Source organism: Toxorhynchites rutilus, chromosome 2 (genome assembly GCF_029784135.1).
Source record: "Toxorhynchites rutilus septentrionalis strain SRP chromosome 2, ASM2978413v1, whole genome shotgun sequence".
Classification (NCBI taxonomy): Eukaryota; Metazoa; Arthropoda; class Insecta; order Diptera; family Culicidae; genus Toxorhynchites; species Toxorhynchites rutilus.
In genome coordinates this window covers 194,916,245-194,936,999 of record NC_073745.1, presented here as the reverse complement: position 1 = coordinate 194,936,999, position 20,755 = coordinate 194,916,245, and the positions used below count along the sequence as shown (strand labels likewise).

The window sequence follows — 20,755 nt, the reverse complement described above, 5'->3', positions numbered from 1 at the left end:
TTCGTACGGGCACTTAGTTATCTTTTGTATTGTTGTTTCCTTGTTGTTTGCACTGTTTTCATAAAACACCGATTTCAGCAGATTCTCAAAATTAAGTTGTACTGTTGATTGATCGCTGTCTAAAGCGACACTGAAGTACTGAACTTACTGAATATAGTTCTTAGTTCTTCAGTATTTTCTAAAATGTATGCAGCTCCCACCGCTGAAAAATCCCTTCTCCACATTCGGCTTGAAATGCTCTATACTTTGACGCTACTTTTAACCCGGAAACATTGCTAGAATTCACGAAAATCATTGATCGATCGGAAAAAACTAAGTCACAATTTATTTTCCAGCAAAAAATTATAAACTTTAATTGGCTTTCGATCACTTCGGAGATTATACATCGAAAATTTAAAAAATAACTCTTTAGTAGAATGTTATGGTGGTCCTAAAAATGACCGATTGGTTTGCGCGGTTTTGTAGTAGCAGTTGAAGATGGGCGATTCATGATTCATTCTTGTTTTCGCGAGAACAATACACGAGATTTGTGTCCTTATTGCCAATGCACACTCAGTATGCATCACGCACTTGGTATGAATCGCGAATATTCATCTCATGTTAGGCCCGAGGCGATTCCATACTTGTTCCAACACCACCGTTATCTATTTTATGACGCATGAAATCAACGATTCGTACGTGTGATTCAACCATATACAACCAATCTCCAAATTACAGTACGAAAACCAACGCGGTACGTCCTATTTAATATTTATCTTCTACTTTGCTTCTCCCCGTCAGTGCAACCTCACACAATGCTTACTTCGCAGATATTCTGAGAATAAATTCTGAGGAGAAAAAATTTGTAATTCCGTTCAAAACGATAGCAAAATAAAAAATGAGGTTGGCCAGAGCGAGCACAGTATTTAAATGCTTCCACGGCCATCCGACGACATGCGTCAACCGCTGACCAATCTTAACTTCGATGGACTTTCTTTATTTCGATAACTGTTCAAAACTAATTTGGAAAGTTTTTGAGCTATGGAAAATAGGTTTTGGTTCAATAAGTAACAAACATCACTCATACACCTTTTATTTTTCGAACGGATTATCATACCACAAAGATATATTAGGCTGTCAAAAAAGTCCTGCGGTATTTTTTTTGAATTTTCATTTGTTCATAAAATTAGTTACAATCATCTGTTTTAAGTCAAATATGCGCCGTTTTGTTCGATGACTTGTTCCCAACGAGATGCCAACTTCATAATACCCCTGTTATAGAATTTTCACAGGCCTCTTTTGTGGCTAACTTCTGACTACTACCTCGCCATGGACAAAAACAGGTGGTAGTCACTTGGTGCAAGGTCCGGACTATACGGCGGATGCAAAAGAACCTCCCATCCGAGCTCCCGGAGCTTCTGGCGCGTCACCAAAGAAGTGTGTGGCCTGGCGTTGTCCTGATGGAAGACAATGCGGCCTCTGTTTATCAAAGATGGCCTCTTCTTCATGAGTGCTACCTTCAAGCGGTCCAGTTGTTGACAGTACAGGTCCGAATTGAGCGTTTGGCCATAGGGAAGCAGCTCATAATAGATTATTCTTTGACAATCCCACCAAACACACAGCAGAACCTTCCTGGCCGTTAATGAGGGCTTGGTCACCGTCTGAGCCGCTTCAGCCGCTTCGTAAGTGACCCACTTTTCATCGCCAGTCACCATCCGCTTCAGAAACGGGTCGATTTTGTTGCGATTCAGCAGCGATTCACATGCGTCGATGCGGTCAAAGATGTTTTTTATGCGTCAACGTGTGTGGCACCCATACATCGAGCTTCTTTGTGAATCCAAGCTTCTTCAAATGGTTAATAACGGTTTGATGACTTATCCACAGCTCTTGGCCGATGCTACGGCTGTTACTATGCCGGTCTTTCTCGGCTAATTCAGCGATTTTGTCGTAATTTTCGACAGGCCTTCCGGAGCGTATCGCATCTTCGACGACCTCTACACCAGAACGAAAACGTTGAAACCATCGTTGTGCGGTGGAAATGGAAACTGTATCGGGTCCATAAACTGCACAAATTTTATTGGCAGCTTGAGATGCATTTTTGCCTTTGTCATAGTAGTACTGTAAAATATGTCGGATTTTCTCTTTATTTTGCTCCATATTTGCGACACTATAACTCACGAACGACTTAACCAAACAAAACACTGTCAAGGACTATATTATAGCGCAAAAATACCTTTCCAACAAGCTATAGTATGATTCGATACAATGAATACAACTAGAACTACGCGCTTACAACGACACCTCGCGGAAATACCGCAGGACTTTTTTGACAGCCTAATATTAACGCTCAATTTCTTACAACACAAACTTAACGCTCTCGTTTTAGAAATTTTGAACTTACACCCCAATACAGATGACGAATTTCATGCCAACTCGTCTTACACAACTATCCTTATTTTGTTTTCAGTCAAGATAGCGATATCGTGTATTTGACAAAGTTTTAGATCTTGTTAAAATATAAATTTTTGTCGAAGACATCAACTTTCTATCTTTTATAGTTTTTGGAATATATGCCATTTTTGTATGAAGACTCCCGAAAAAATATTATTTTCCCCCGTTTCCACCATGAAATTGTTGGAATGAACCCTCCGCTTCAGGTATACCCAGAAATTTCAGGTCTGGCCAACACACCACATCCTCGTCCGGATGATATTTTTGGATGTAGAAGGCAACTTCCGGCAGGCTGTAAATCTTTCCGTTCACCGCAAGTCACGAACGGAAGGACGGCTTAGACATTTCCTTTTCGCTCAGACATTTCTTTTTTTTTGCTTCTTTGGGAACTTGGTGTGGGAGATGTACTCTACGTCGGAGCTTACCTCCTTCGTGGGAAACGTAAAGTAGCTAATTCACTACCAGTCGTTGTCATCCAGCGTTAGATAGGTCTCCTCGTTCATGACGTCTGCGGCTTTCCGCTTTGCTAGAAAAAGTGCATTCTCCATCACTTCCAGCCTTTGTTTCACAGCTTGCTGTTCCGACACAGGAGATTTCACACTGTCCGTTGCTCCGATCTCCCGGCTTAAATCTCGGAACGATGCAGCCACTGTTGAACGGCCGGAATCAGGCTTCCGTTCAATGCTCACATTTTTCTCCAGAAGTGTAAGGATAGTAAAGATGCTGGAATGGGCGTTGTTGCAAACCAATGACAGACATATGATCCACAAACAATGGTTGCAACGAACCGCCATCTGGGAAGGCCTTTCGGAAATCTAATAGATCTTAATGTCACGCAAACCTTGCGCACGATAATTGTTGTACGCAACTAAACGATTTATGTAACCCGGTAAACTTCGTCCCGCCAAAAAAATATTTTCCGTTATCACATCTACGTTTTCTTACTAAGCGCACGTTCATGGGTCGCAGAACTGTTCATTGATTGATCTGCTCATCTACCCTTTAAAATTACTAAAACTCATCATTATAATATAAGTTTATTTTCAGAAATCAACATCGGACAATTCCCTTCTCGAGTTTTGCTCTTATCAACACATTCGGTGATCCATTTTATTTATATAGATAGAAGAAGATATAGAAGTGCGTTCTATCACATTAAAATCCATTTCCACTTTCGAACAAAAATCAATTTCGTTAGCGCAAACATCAAATGGACTAACAACGCTTGTCACTATGTAATTGTAGAACATATGCGAATTTAATTTTTCGAATTTTACCATTTTCCTTCAGAGTTTTCCGAAAATTTTCAACTGTCATATTTGATTGAAATATGCGTATTATTTTTACTGGACCCCCTCTTAATTTCAGAGGAGGGAGGGGTGTCATACCATCATAGAAACATTTCTCGTGCCCAAAAACCCTCACATCCCAAATTTGGCTCCATTTGCTTGATTAATTCTCGAGTTATGTAGAAGTTTGTGTTTCATTTGTATGGCAGTCCCCTTGCCCTTAGAGAAGGGGTAGGTGTGTCGAAGCACGATAGAAATATAGGATTGGGGGAAAAGAAATGTCGTATTTCTGATCGAAATTTGACGCTTTATTTAACATACTTAAAATTATCCAATTTAAGTCAAATATGCGCCGTTTTGTTCGCAAACTTGTTGCCATTTAGAAGGCAACTTCATTATCCCCTTATTTGCAAACAACTCAGACAGCCAGTTTTCGCAAGCCTCTTTTGAGGCCAACTTAGTATCACCCAGAGCGTTTTGCATGGACCGGAAGAAATGATAATCACTTAGAGTCAGGTCCGGACTATACGGTGAGTGCAATAGGACATCCCATCCGAGCTCCCGTGGCTTCTGTCGGGTCATCAAAGATGTGTGAGGCCGAGCGTTGTCCTGGTGGAAAACAACACCATTCCTATTGATCATTTCTGGTCGCTTCCGGTCAATTGCCTGCTTCAAACGGTCAAGCTGCTCACAGTAGAGAACCGAGTTGAGGGTTTGGTCATAGTTGAGCAGCTCATAGTGGGTGATTCCCTTCCAATCCCACCAAACACACAGCAAAACCTTCCTGGCCGTCAATCCGGGCTTGGCGATGGTTTGGGCCGGCTCACCGCGCTTCGACCACGACTTTTTTCGCTTTAGGTTGTCGTACGTGATCCACTTTTCATCACCAGTCACCATCTTCTTCAAAAATGGGTCGAGTTCGTTCCGTTTCAGCGGTGCATCGCAGGCGTTGATTCGATCTAAAAGATTTTTTTTGCGTCAACTCGTGTGGCACCCATACATCCAGCTTTTTTTGGAATCCATTCTTCTGCAAATGGTTCCAAACGGTTTTATGGTCTATACCCACTTCCTGGCCAATCGAGCGAGTACTCACATGTCGGTCTACTTGGATAATTTCAACGGTTTTATCGGTTTCAACGACGATTGGCCTACCAGTACGGGGTGTATCTTCGACAGCCACTACACCAAAACGAAATCGATCAAACCAACGATGTGCTGTGCGAATCGTTACAGTATCGGGTCCATAAACTACACAAATTTTTTCGGCCGCCTTCGTTGCATTTTTATCTCGCAGGTAGTAAAAACGTAAAATATGGCGAATTTCTTGCTTGGTGAACTCCATCTTTGACGCGCTATAACCTGAGACTGAAAAGGACAATCACAACACTGTCAAAACGACACTTGTAGCACAGATTGCCGTCTTTAAATAGCCGTATAAATAGTATGACCCGATGCGATAAGTACAACACAAGATATGTTTAAATGTTGCCACATATTGACAATATACGACATTTCTTTTCCCCCAACACAATGTTTATTGCTCCCTAAAACCTCCATATGCAAATTTTGGTTCAACTTGCTTAATTAATACTCGAGTAATTAAAATGCAAAAAAAGACAATAGAATAGAAATATTTTATTAAATAACTCGAGAATGGTTGCATTTAGAAGGAGATTGATAATGAGCTTTTTTGTTTCAAATCCCATCAGGACTCATAATTTGTGGCTAAAAATGATTGCTAACATACAAAACTTCGAAATTTTGAAAATCCACAAAAATTCAATGTTGCACAAAGTTCGTCAAAAATAGTTTCTTGGACTGATTTTGTAAATTTTCTACATGACTTCTATTCATTGATTACCTACATTGTGATGTTTTCGATTCATTGAAAACTTTGTTTTCATAAAATTATCCATTTGTAAAGTCGTGTACACCAATGGTCAAATAATGTAAAAACGTGACTAAAACAAAAGAGCATGAGCCTATCACTCACCAACAACTTTTGGGAAGGCCTATAGATTTGCTATGGAACTCGCCTTCGGAAATAATCCGTACCGTGGATCATCCGCTCGCGAAATATAGTGATTCTGCTGTATTCAAGTTGCACCACTGTAGTTTTAAATCCAGCTCGTATTGGAACTTTGTAGATCGCACGTAGCGGTAAGCAAAAAAAAAAACGCTTGATGTGATATTGTGTGGCCACGAAAACGCCTAATCATTTAATTATACTCTGAGAAGTCACGTTCCATAAAACCGTTAGAGAAACGGGAGTTGAATTCCGATTCCATTCGTTCCATTTCGTACTTTACCCTGTTTGAATAGTACATCATGGAGTTGCGACGAATAGTGTTCCTAAAAGTATTGATACCCTTCGTTCATTCATTCTCTGAACATCAAATCACATTCAAAAATATACGCAGAGGTCTGCTAGAGTGCACCGAGATTCTACAGTTTCCAAAAAACTACGTGTCCCAGCTATTCGGAGATGGATTTCAAGACAACGAGCAGACAAAGTTATTGGTGCGCTGCTCGATGATCATACTGCACAGCTGGGACGACACATTGGGTCTGCAGAGACCGGCATTTTCAACTATGTTCGCTCCTACGGCCTACGAGGGATTATTCGAGATACGAACCGATATCTGTTTGGGCGAGGACTTGGCAGAAATAGACGCGGAGGATTTCTTCACCCGAGCATATGCCACATTTCACTGTTTCTACCGGCAATACGGTAATATCGCAAACAACGTCCAATTCGTGACGCACAGTAAAAAACAGCTCGAAAGCATCATGATCAAAAGCATTGCCATCGCGGGAATCCCACGGGAAGCACTGCAAAAGATATCCGAAAGGAGGTTTCTGCAGATTGACGATTTCCACTGTTTGCTGTACATCTTCACGTTGCGGGCCGGTTTCTACAGTAATATTGGAGGAGTTTTGTTCAATAATCTGTACAGCCAATATGGTAACGGTAGTCTTGTGTCGTTCGATAAAATCACGTGTGTTCAAACGGTGTTAGAAACGTCAAAATTTGCAAGCAAGTGTTCCTTAGTAAACATAATGTTTTCACAGTGTTTGCTGGATAGTGTTCCAATCGAAGAATTAGTTATCTCAACATCTGAGAGCGTTCTTAGATGTTTTTGAGATAATCTTAGAAAAAAAGCATGAATAAATCAAAAACTCACACGAATCCATCAGTACAACAATTTTCTGGTATATGAAAAGCGCAATTCACAGAACACATACACATAGAGCTCCGGGGTATTTGGCAGGGGAACCTTTGGATCCACAGTGACGCCGTTGACTTTATACCACTTTCTGGTCGAATTGGAATAGTTACAGCTTATCAAGTCGAACCTCGAAAGGCAGCAACCTTTTCTGAAGCAGTATCTTCATAAATTTCATGGTTACTGATTCCAGAAGTTACGATAGCTGCTATCAACTGCCTTTCCAAACAACGAGAACTTCGACCTCTTTTTGCAGATCCCAAATCGCCATACCATGTTGAAAACATCAGCTCTCCTCCGATCACCGAAATAGTTTATGTATCAACCGGTTTTATGTACATAGATAAGAGAATATGAAATATATAAATATTAATTGACCTGTTGAAATACCATAATCTATTATAGAGATATGAGACACTATTATAAATAATCTGTCCTGTTTGTTCTCTGAGCATGATGATGCATAAAATACTGCAGATGTATATCAATGCATGTTGTTGTTATATCTGGCTTTAAATAGCTCGAACGGAGCACCAGAATGATATAAACTCTCACTCCATTCTTGCCCACCGACAGTGTTGTATTCGCGTATAAAATTTATAGAGAAAAGAAGTGTGAAAATATGACTAATCTAGAGACATCATTGGATTTTTTTTTCAATATTGTCTGTGTTCTAAATTCTTCCTTATTCATTATTTTTCCCTTCCCTCCATGGATGAGCCTCCACCCTGGCTGTAATTGAATTACCGGGCTGAGCTGGTTATGATTCAAACCACAGACCATTTCTTGTTGCATCCGTTCGTTTTAACTTACGCTCAGCAGAACACCTTGTTGGTCCAGATGCTGATGCAGTCACATCGGCACATGGCTGGCGTTCGTTGGTCATACCATCTACTTATTCTCTAGCACTCGAATGTTATGCACTTTTTATTGGCAATCTTTCAGAACGTATTTCAACACCTGTTTGTCTTGATAGCATATTTTCCAGCATCAAAATCACACCAGTTGCAGCGAGAGTAGTGTTCGATAGGCGTCATTACGTACGAAATGTTGTAGTCGGAGCCAAAAAAATATATACATTTTGGGATCTGATTTGGTTTGGGGTTTTGTTGAATGTACACCAGGGTTCAACAGCTGTCAAGCGTTATTTTCAGTCATGTTGGCATGATAATTCTGAGCGTTTTAAGATTGAGTTAAAAAATTCTAAGCTCTTGTTGTTGAACACGATTAAGCGCTTTGGAATTACGAGAACTGCATATAAATGGTTTGAAAGCAATTTGTATGACAGAACTCAATGGACGGCAATGATTTCATTTCCAATCCCGTAGGGAATAATCTTGGAGTACCTCAGGGAAGTGTATTAGAGCCCGTTTTATTTATTATGTACATCAATGACATGCGACGAGTTTTACGATTTTGTGATATCAATCTTTTTTGCGGATGATACTGTTCTACTCATTGCAGCCAGCGACGTAGTGAGGGTGGACAGCGCCCCCAGCAAACTATGGAAGTGGCGCCCCAAAAAATACCACTTTATACGATTTTTTCACTAAATTTGAGTTTCTGATATTTTGAGAAAGCTACTCCCTTATACCAAAGTTCACTTTGAGCAGTGTATCCGTATTTAGAAGGTTAGGAAAAATCATTACCAGCTTCGCTTATTCTCTACTCAAATTATTGCCTTGGGTGCTTTAACTGGAACAAAATGACCCTTAATTGCATTTAAATCAAGATCTGCTAACGATTCATTTTCGATCGAAAAAATTGCCAAGCCATTAAGTCGGTCTTGGCTCACTTTAGAACACAGATCATTTTCAATCAAATTACGATTGCTGAAACTGTGTTCGCACGATGCGCGGTCTGTGCAATTTTTACTTTAGTGTAAACCAGACTAGCAAGCTCTTTCATTCCAGCACAAAAATTGCTCAAAACTTGCCTTTCAATGACACATACATTATATAGAAGTAAAGGGTGTGTCACATCAAATTGCATCACGGAAAAAACGCTGTAGAAATTTAATTTTTAGGAATTATATCTTCAGCTTTCGCTTATAATCAGATAAGAGTGTATAGATCACGTTGGCCATGCTTCACTGTCAATGTCGTCAATGCTTCACTGTCAATGTCGTCGAACGAAAAAGAGCGTCGTGAATTAATCCTGTGCACTCATTTCGAGAATCCGGAGTTGTCACATCGGGACATCGGTAAGATGCTGGGAATCGTCCAATCCACGGTCAGCAGAGTACTAAAACGATACTTCGAGAACCTAACCATCGACCGGAAGGTGAAGAACGGCAAAAATGGATGCTCGGTCCGGGATGTCGCCAATAAGCTGAATTTGTCAAGTTCATTCGTCCAGCGGACCAAGCAGCGGGAGGGCCTGCGTACATACAAGGTTCAGAAGGCTCCTAACCGCGACGAAAGGCAAAACATGGTGAGGAAGACGCGAGCTCGGAAGCTGTACACCGAAATGCTGACGAAGCCCCATTGCCTGGTAATGGACGACGAAACCTACGTCAAAGCGGACTTTCGTCAGCTGCCGGGCCTGTTGTTCTTCTCCGCAGAGGACAAAGTCAGCGTTCCGGAGAAGATTCGCAAGCAGAAACTATCCAAGTTTGCCAAAAAGTACATGGTGTGGCAAGCGATCTGCTCTTGCGGAAAGCGGAGCGCCCCCTTCGTGATGACCGGTACGGTAAACGGGCAGGTTTACCTTAAGGAGTGCCTACAGAAGCGCTTACTACCACTATTGAAGCAGCACGAGGGCCCGACCATCTTCTGGCCGGATCTCGCTTCGTGCCACTATTCAAAGGACGTGTTCAGGTGGTACGAAGCCAACGGGGTCACCTTCGTGCCAAAGGAAATGAACCCGCCCAACACGCCGGAGCTTCGCCCAATAGAGAAATATTGGGCGATTATGAAGCAGGCCCTCCGGAAGAACCCAAAAGTTGTCAAATCGGAGGCGGACTTCAAGAGAAAATGGATTTCTGTTCAAAAAAAAAAACTACAACCTGACGTTGTACAGAACCTTATGGACGGGGTAAAGAGGAAGGTGCGAGCATACGGGCTTGGGCTCGAAGTATGAATAAAAAGAAAATGCCAAAAGTTGTTTAATAGTTTTTATTTTACTGTCTAAAATTTTCAAAAGGATCGGTCTACTGGGCGAATTTCTACAGCGGGATTTTGCGTGATGATAACGCGCCATCGCACCGAGCCAGAATTGTACTGAATTATTTGACCAAACATCAAGTAAAAACCACCGAGTAAGTCTGATGGCCCCGTGCGACTTTTTTTTGTTTCCCTAGTTGAAGTTGCCACTTCGTGGAAAAAGATTTCAGTCGATCGAGGAGATCAAAGAGAATGTTACGAGGGAACTAAAAACCATCCCTTAGTTGGACTACCAGGGATGTTTGGAGGACTGGGTCAAGCGTTGACACATGTGTGTTGCTTCAGATGAATCGTATTTTGAAAGAGATAAATTTGCCTGAAATTTAACTCTATTTTGTTTTATTTAAAAAATTCCGGTACTATCGAATCATGGGGTACGTAAAAATTGATTTTTAGACAAAAAGTCGGTAACAGCGTAGGGTAGGTTCAAATTTGTTTACGCACATAAATTTGCCCATAAGTTGATGATTTGGCAAGGGAACGTTGTGGAACGAAGACAATGGTTGTCATCACTGGGGCAACAATTACAAGGAGGAGTGTATTCAGAAAAGGATTTCGCCATTCATTCTACACACAATGGTCCGGTGAAGTTCTGGCCTGACTTGACAAGCTGCCATTACAGCCAGGATGGCATCAAGTGGTATAAGGAGTACAAAATCGACTTCATTGAAAAAACTATCAATTCACCAAATTGATCGGATTTTCGAGAGATATGGGACAATATCAAAGGCAAATTGAAGAAATGTGGCAGAACCATATAAAATACAATTCAAATGCACCAAAACAAAATTACACGAAAAGTTCATCCGAACAGATGATGAATAATTTACATGTTTTTTAACCTTAAAGTTGATAAACCTACAAAATAACATTCTTCCCTTTTTGTACGTTATTTCTATGCTGAGAAATTTCCTACTTTATGCGACCAAATTCTAACTGAAACAGGCTTTATCTGTAAAACATCGTACGGCAATTCACGGCCTATTTCGGCGCCCCTCCGCTCCTCTGTATTGGCTCCATGCATCTGTTTTGCATTGCATGGAGAGGCGCCCAGGTATGCGTAGCGAATAATCAGAAGGGTATTGATGTAATGTGGTGTTGGGAGTTTCAATTTTGCGAAAATCAGAGAGAGGTTATTGGTTTTATTAATGTACAGACAGAAGCAACTACTCATGATGGGTGTTTTTTCTCAATTGAAAGATGAAATATAATAAATGGAAAATATAATTGTAGGAAAAAATGCTACTCAAAATTCCTGGATTTTGGCGCCCCAAAGGGCCAGCGCCCCCGGCAAATGCCGGGTATGCCGCCCGCACACTACGCCACTGATTGCAGCTAATGATTTATATCAGGTCGTGTTACACTTAAATAGAGATTTGCATTCCTTAAGTAGATGGTTGAAGTATAAGCAATTGAAATTGAACATAAGTAAAACTAAATATTTGTTAATCTCGCGAAATCGTTCATATGAACAATGAAATTAAATATTTTGGCGTGATCATTGATGACCAACTCAACACACTTACATTGACAATGTCATTAAGAAAATCTTGCCAAGAAATATGAAATCTCATGCCGATTGAAATGGATTTAACTATTTGCATAAAAAACAGCTATACAAATCAATCATCTCTCCTCATTTAAACTTTTGTTCTTCCATTTTATTTTTGGCCAATGAAACACAAATATCGAGATTAAAGCGCTTGCAAAACAAAAAATAATGCAGAACATCTCACAGACCACAACCATCAACAATTGTCTATTGTCCTTCTATGATGTGAAATAAAAATATAGTAATTTAGTTATTACTCCTATGTTCGACCTCAGAATTGTGCAGACGTTATTTAATAAAAAAGTATTCCATTTGGTTGTTACCATATTTATTGCGAATTTAAATAAATCAGTTTATGGTTCAACAGCAGTTGATACAAAAATGTAACAGATTCACTTTCTCATATTTAAAGGTTGGACGCTCTGCAATGGTTATCCGTGAAGCAAAGAATTGTTTATTTAACAATGGTGTTCTTTTTTAAAGTAGTTAACGGTTTGCTGCCTCGATATTCGAGTTGAAAGAGGAAGTGATTTTCATATATAGGGTTGGGGAAAAAGAAATGTCGTATTTCCGATCGAAATTTAACGCTTTATTACATACTTAAAATTATCCAATTGAAGTCAAAAATGCGCCGTTTTGTTCGCAAACTTGTTGCCATTTAGAAAGCAACTTCATTATTCCCAACCAACCCTCCCGCCTTATAAAACCCGCCCTCCTTATTTGCAAAAAACTCAGACAGCCAGTTTTCGCAAGCTTCTTTTGAGGTCAACTTAGTATCACCAAGAGCATTTTGCATGGACCGGAAGAGATGATAATTACTTGGAGCCAGGTCCGGACTATACGGTGGGTGCAATAGAACATCCCATCCGAGCTCCCGTAGCTTCTGGCGGGTCATCAAAGATGTGTGAGGCCGAGAGCGTTGTTCTGGTGGAAAACAACACCATTCCTATTGATCATTTCTGGACGCTTCTGGTCAATTGTCTGCTTCAAACGATCAAGCTGCTCACAGTAGAGAACCGAGTTGAGGGTTTGGCCATAGTTGAGCAGCTCATAGTGGATGATTCCCTTCCAATCCCACCAACCACACAGCAAAACCTTCCTGGTCGTCAATCCGGGTTTGGCGATCAAGTAACTTGGTTTCATGCACATTTAAGAAAAAAAAAAAGGTTTTAATAAGCAACACTTAAATGGCCTTTTCCATTCTCCAATAAATACATAAATAAATAAATGACGTTAGGCCTCCATTTTCACACAATACACAACAAGTTTGAGACAGTTTTGAATTGATACTAATAGATCAGCTTAAAACTGTCACAATTTTTGTTCCATTTGATACAGAATAAGCGCAGATTGCCAACTTGCAGATTGATGCATTTTACATGCAGTGGGCGCCATTGGGACATGTGGTCCATGTAGTTCCAGTCTGCGTACGAATGATTGACCGTTTGTTCGGATGCTGCTCTCGGATGTAAAATGGCAGATGTCGACAGCAGCATTAGTGAATCATTTCATTGTTTTCGAAAGAGGGTAAATCGGATATTAATATCTACTCGTAACCATCACATGCGGTAGTCCTATTCAAACAAATAGAATGTGCGCTATGTGCTCCCATCGCGTCGTCTATGTCCAGCTATTGCTGCTGCTGCTGCTGCCGTGCAGTCCGTCGCCATAAATCGCCTAACAACCCTACGCGGGCGCTATACATGCATAACGATCTGGCACCGGAAGTCGAAAGGGGAACGACACGGTGCCCGTTAAAAGCATAATTAACATTGTAATGATAGACGACCGTTGCTGGTGGAATCGATGTAGATGATGATGATGACGGTTATTAGGCTAGCAACTTGGTAACTCGAGTTCTCAAGTGCTATCATCTCAAGTTGCCCTGTTTGAAATCGCTTTATTCTACCACCTATCACCGCCACCAGGTTCATCAGTGATGATGAACACGTGAATGAATGGGCTGGTAGCGGTATGAGAAAACTAGCTTGTACATTCTAATAGTTGAGAGCATGCGCTAGGTTTCCTACGGATGAATTCAATCACGGTGACAACGCTCTGATTAACGTTGAATTTGGTCATACAAGGGTATTGAAGTGAAGATGTAAAATTTAGTTTTATTTTTTTTCCGAAATTCAGAATGCGTTCACTTGATGTTAACGATTCCTTGATGAGTGACGTTTCTGTGCAAAGTCACTCGTGATACATGTGGCCACACACACACGCCTGACACCGATATTGGATCGTGATTAGGCGTAAAAATCTCTCGAAGATCCGCCGCGCGTGCTCTACACAGCAAGTGCGTTTACGCGAAAATCTCCCAACGAAGGTTTTTCCTCTCCGATTTTCCCACACTATGCTCTCAATCGGTCGAATTCTCCACGGAGTTCTCCGTGATAATCCAATGCCACCCGGAATGATGATATTCGCACGTTGATTATATTCTTCTGGTTCTCTAGCCTAACACGACTCTGCTCTCCTGCGATCTCTCGCGCGACAGATGCTAGATGGTATTGGTGATTCTCTCGTTCGTTCTGGGACAATTTTCTCCGTCCAATATCGTCGAGCTTTTTAGGGCGGCTCCAGTTTTGTTTTAGTTTTCTCTCGGGTCTTGTGGTTTTGGAAAAGTTCTCGCATGACAGAAGGAAAATTTCAAGATTTTGTGAAAATTTGTCAGCCAAAAGTGGAAAAGTTGTGCACAATTTTGCTGCCTAAGCAATTGGAAGGTCTGTTCGGTGAATTTCTGCATTCTTCAACTGTGAAAATGTGAAAATTCAGGTGCCTCTGCTGGAAATCGATTTCTGCCCGGATACAAGCAAGTGTGTTTATGCAAAAAAAAAAAAAGGAAAAAAGTGAAAAGGAAAAATGTTGAATGCGAATAGTTTGGTGATTACTGCAAACTGGAAAAGTTAGCTGACAGAAACCTGCTTGGATTTGTGTTCTGTGAAAAATGTCGCTTATTGCTGCTTCCCAGAAGAAGCGGAAAATTGGGGGATTCCTTTTCTTCCCCATATTGTGCCCTGATCTTACAGGAGTTCACAGTAGAGGTGGCAGACGTCGACGAACACCACTTCCAGTGCTCCGCCCGGTCCGTGCCCCGCTTTTGTGTGTAACAGGATTTTTCCCGATGCTTGATTTTCACCGCACAATCCATATGCCGATCCTGTTTGTTTTCCCCCTTTCGCACTCGTCTGACTCATATATATAAACGTATTGGTATTGATTTTTCCTTTTCCCATTTCTTCACCGTCATCATCATCATCACAAAGATTTGCCTGTTGTGTTCAGTGAACAGTGCGCAAAAATGACGTGTTTTCACGGGGCATGAAATCGGATATTCGCTGGGTTGCCTTTTCATCGATGTGTATTCATTTGCTTGCTTGCTGCTGGCCGACACCCGAAAACCGATGTTTCGCATTTGCTGCTGCTGCTGCTGTATGACGATTGTGGTTTGCTGCTCGCCAAGGATTAGGGAACTGTGGTGGTTTTCTTCTCATCAGAAGGAAATTTATATTATCAGGATGGTGTGGTATTTCACGTGGCATCAATAATTTTCGCGTTATGCTTGAAGTGTCTTGAATTTATTTTTTTAACAGAATATTTCCGAAGAATCATTTCACTATTCAAATGTGTTCGAAATGGACAAATAAAAAAATATGCATTGGCTAGTGTTTTACGGTTTCAACAATAGTACAACATTAGACGAACGGTCATAACTTTGATATATAAAAAATGAACCTTTCATGTTTTTCTTTAGTCATATTATTGTACTTGTAGATGTCCAAGATTAACACATAGTTTCCCAAAACGTCGACTAGACTTCAGTGGCGGCTTTAATTTCAAAGCTTCCCCTTAGAAAACAGCAAAAATGGTTGAGTTTGTCTGGAAATTTTAACATTTTTTTTGTGATTTAGTGGAAAGATGGCTTCTTAAAATAAATATTCTATGTAAAATTCAGAAAACTATGAATCAGATCATATTCGTGCAAAATATTTGCATGTTTTCATACTTTCTGTTGGGTCTTCTAAAACTGATCCTGCCTACAAATGGCTTTCTAAGATCAGAAACCCTTTATCATCATTTTCCAATGAGCATATTCACGTACTTTCTGAATCAATACATTTTAGTTCGCCTAGTTGAACTTTGTTAAAAAAACTCAGAATACAACATCGTGGTTGTGTTATGTCTAATTATCTAATCTGTGTGAGTAATGTTGTGCATGATACAAAAAAAAAAAATTAGCACATTTAGATTAATGTTAAATCAATTTGTTTAACTGTTGGTGAATTTGAAATTAATGTTATCGATTGTCAAGAGTTTGTTACTTGCCAAAAATATTCACGAATGCTTCTTTTTTCATCAAAGATAAATGCTCCAAACGATTGATGGCAACAGTGCTAGGATGGTTTTTTTTTATAAAATCGTTTATTTTTACAGGCTCAGTTACATAAGTTTAAAGGAGTCAAACTCCTATCTGTATTGTTACAAGTATATATAAACATTTTTCATTAATTCTAATGTTAATGAAGTAGAGAACCGATTACTCGCGGTTTGCTCGAGTTTAGAAGGGTGACATTTTTTTTCAGGAAAAGGAAGGGGCATAAGAAAATGTTGACAATGTTCACACCCACATTCATACTCACATTCATCACACTCAATTTATAAGCTTATCTTATTTCTAATATATATTTACATTTCACCTCACTCTATTGTTAGTAAGAAAGGATTTGATTTCTCGCGAAGGAAAAGTAAAACGAGAATATAAGGATATAAGGACAATCATATACGAAGATCGATAACTTTTAGGAAGACATATTTTTGGGACATGTAATCAAGGTCTAACCGAGCCAACACATCTCTCACCGGCACATTGGGCTGCCTTCCTCCGGCCCGAAGAGAGTTCTCTAAACTCGATCTGGCAACAAGATACTCCTCGCACGACCAAAGAACGTGTTCGATGTCGTGGTAACCTTGGCCACAAGCACAGATATTGCTATCGGCAAGATTAAAACGAAAGAGTAGCGCGTCTAACGAACAGTGATTGGACATGAGTCGAGAGAAGGTGCGAATAAAGTCCCGACTCAAGTCCAGACTTTTGAACCATGGCTTGAGGCTAACCTTAGGGATAATCGAGTGAAGCCACCGGCCCAATTCATCTTCGTTCTATTACGTTGCCAGTTAGCGATGGTATTTTTACGAACTAAAGAATAAAATTCGTTGAAGGCGATTTTACGCTGATAAATATCGCCCTCAATTGCACCTACCTTTGCTAATGAGTCAGCCCCCTCATTACCCTGAATTGAGCAATGTGAAGGGACCCAGACAAAGGTAATGACATAACAGCGTCTGGATAAAGCACTCAAAATTTCTCGTATTCTCTCAAGGGAGTACGGCGAGTGCTTTTCCGGCCTCACTGAACGGATAGCTTCGACAGAGCAAAGACTATCCGTTACAATGTAATAGTGTTCAACAGGTCGTGAGGCGACGCTGTCCAGCGCCCAGTATATCGCTGCCAATTTAGCAATATATATTGAGCAAGGATTCTGAAGACTGTGGGAGGTGCTAAAAAATTCGTTGAACACTCCAAATCCTGTGGACTCATTCATAGAGGACCCATCAGTAAAGTACATATTATCACAATTGATACGCCCATACTTTGCATTGAAGATCGTAGGAACGATCCCCGATCGATGATAATCTGGAATTCCATGGATTTTCTCCTTCATGAACAGATCAAAATGTACAGAGGAATTGATGTAGTCAGGAAAACAAACGCTAGGATGGTTAACGTGATAATCTTGCATCTCTCAATATCTTGGAATAGATTCAATGCCGTTGAGATATTATTAGATGAAAAATCTCTGGCCACGACTTCTCTCCGAAGAGCAATGATGATATTGTTCCGAACCAATTTTGATCCCTTGCCTTATTTTGAGCCCCGGCAATGCTGAATATTTTGGGAGACCGGGCTTAAAAAAGGGGGTCTTCGTAGTCACTTGGTTACGCGTTCGTTTACTAAGCGATCGATCGTGAGTTCAAAACTCAGGGCCCTCCATTGACAATCTTTGTGTTGTTATAGAATAACTACGTCCACGCAACCATTATCAGTGATGGAGATCGATCCACGATGGAACAAGAATCGATTCATCCATACAACTGCTCTGCTCTGCAAGAAACATCGGGCTGCTGTTCTATAAATAACCAATCAATGATCAATATCAACTGTCTCCGCTGTCCGGTCTGCTGAACAATGGAAGAACAGATAGAATACCCCTACGCCTAAATGGCTACTACAGTGTAATTTACCATAATGTAATGGAACAGAAAACCTAACGCCTAAATGGCTACTACTAGTACTGTGTAATTTACAATTTATAGAAACATAATGTGCACGTGCACCCGTGGCCGAGTGGTTAGCGTCTCACATTATCATGCCGGGTGTTCGGGTTCGATTCCCGTTCTGGCCGGGGGATTTTTTCGTCAATGAAATTTCCTTCGACTTGCACTGTGATCACGCGTATTCTAGAGCTTGCCCCTCACAATACATTCAAGGCGTGTTATTTGGCTTAGAAAATCTCAACTAAGTATTAATAAATGACGCTAGTTAATGCACACGTTGAGACGGCAAAAGTTCCACAGGGAACGTTAACGCTATTCAAGAAGAAACATAAACATATGTACATGTACACGATAAAAACCCGTCTCTGTTGCAGATAAAATGCTAATGAGCCTAATAAATAAATAAATGGGATAAAAAATGCTGAATATTTTCCCTACGATATAAACATCAGAATTGGAGAAAATTGTATGTATGTACACCTAAAATTAATTTTTAACACATGTTTTGACATTCTGATTTATAACATTAAGTGAGCTTAAAAATAAAGGAAAATATGCTACTCTCCCATACTTTTGCTAGGATTGGGCAATCTTAAATCGATTATCAGAAGATCGATCTTCTCCATTTCGAACTTTCCAATTTTTTGAATAGATTCATTGTACTCGAAAAAACCGTGGAGATCGATATTTTCCTTAGATTTGTTAGATCTTAGAGTTTCCTTTCCAGTGTACATCGATTTTTATCTCACCACCTGACAAATTTTAGAAACATAATGTCAACATTTGAATAGCTTTCGACAATGTAAAATTAATGATAGTGAAACGGATTGGGCAATCTTGGATCGATATTTAGAAGATCGATCTTTTCCTCTCCGATTCCCGTTTTTTTGAATCTATTCTTTTTACTCTACTCCGAAAAGTCGCGAAAATCGATCTTTTCTATTCGATCTCTCCGATCTTTTTAATCGTAGGAAAAAAATGTAAATTTGTTTTCCAGTGAACATTGATTTTAATCTCACCAAAAACCACCTGACAAATTTCATAAACGGTCCCTTTCAAGGTTGTCAAATTATTGGTCCTAAACTTAGGAGAAGTAGTTTGGTAAGTTTGGTAAGGCTTTCATGTTTTTGTGACCATCCTAGAATCAAAATGAAATGCGTTTGATGTTTAAATAGAAATGTGAAATGTTGATTCCTTGTTCAAAGAAAAAACAACACTTATACAGAAAAAGTAAATGAATTGTGGAGGCGATCTGGCGTAGTGGTAACATCCATGCCTCTCACGCTAAAGGTCACGAGTTCAATTCTCTCTCCCGACATTCTTCCAAAAATGGAAGTAAAAAGGGACGAACCAGCCAAATGAGTTGAAAATCACTATAATACAGACAAAAAAAAAAGTAAATGAATTGGAAAAAATGCGTTTGATTTTTCAAAGATCGAATCAGCAAAAATCGATTCTTTGGTGCCGATTCAATCAGTGAATCGATCCCTGCCCCGTTTAGAAAATCTATTCGTCATGATCGATCTTTTTCAGAAAAATGCCAACGCTAGTTTGGGTGTACCAGTAAAATTATAGTTAACTTTAAACTTATGTAACTGAGCCTGTAAAAATAAACGTATTAAAACAAATGTTGAATCTTTTCAGGTTATATGTAAAGGTTCTAATGAAGAGTTGAATATATGCAGGAAAAGGCATATGACCTATTCCTTGAGATTATGCACCAAAAAACCAAATTTCAGATCAAGTTCCAGGAGAAAATTCGAAACGTTATCTGAATAAGCACTAGTTATAATATAAATTTTTTGAACGAATTTAGTTTTTATGCACCAACCTTCGAGATGGGCAAATTTAAAACAACTACATAATTACATTTGAAATATTTTAGGTTTTCATTGTATGTTAAGTTTCATGTCTCATGTTACGTGAGATATCACTGCACTCGCTTAACCAAACTTCAATGTCTATATACCATTGAATGGACCATTAAATAGCTGTTGCCTGTGAGCCGTGGGTAGACCTAGGTTTCATTTTGTAATACATGAAAAACAGGTATTTTGAAACGTTGTCACGTCCAAAGAATAGGGCATGTTTTCAGTTTATCAGATGAACTTAAGTTTAAACATTTTTAAACTTGGATTTCTCTTAGTGAACAATGAGAGTCAACAAACCCGAAATTTTGGTAAAGATCGGTCCACAAATAAGGTATGAATCGTCTGCAGAAAGTCTCAGGTCACGAAAAGTATATGATCCATTCCAGTGTGACGTGGCAACATTTTGACTCACTACAAACACGTTTTTCATGTATAAAACACACAAAATTAAACGATGTTATAGTAAAATTGAGAAAATTTCCTACAAGAATCATCAGTTGGAGGATATTCTATAGTTAGGTTGGCTTGTTGTCAGTCAAATACTTTTGCGAAGTGACAACACCTGATTTTTTTTGCTGTTTCGGACTGTTGAACACTGATGGTTAATTTAATTGGTTTAACTTCCGTTCCAAAACATTATGTTTTGTCAACAATAGTTGAACGTAGATTCCAGAATATAGCACATAATTATATTTTGACCTCCGGTTTGCTGATAATAGCATTGAATGACAAAAAAATGTGGAAAACCCATACGATTTGGGTATTGGTTGCAGGTGTCTTATCAGCGGAAGTCGAATATCGTATTCCGATGCCATTTTGGAATCGAGAATGGTGACTTCCAGATCGTTAAAAACGCATCCAAAAGGCCGGAAATGGCATGAAA

General features: G+C 39.8%; 1 protein-coding gene across 9 annotated transcripts in view; it reads left to right on the top strand.

The window, feature by feature from the left end:
* Positions 1-20,755, top strand: part of LOC129771109 (G protein alpha o subunit) — a 158,099-nt gene that overhangs the window by 5,860 nt on the left and 131,484 nt on the right. The window contains exon 1 of one of the 9 annotated variants that reach the window (XM_055774442.1): positions 14,238-14,388. The exons of 4 other annotated variants lie outside the window; for them this stretch is intronic. The gene's annotated coding sequence lies outside the window, so the exon portion shown is untranslated. Of the gene's footprint in view, positions 1-14,237; positions 14,482-20,755 lie in introns of those variants that run through there. 4 more of the 9 variants (XM_055774445.1, XM_055774443.1, XM_055774448.1 and 1 more) reach the window with 4 other exon arrangements.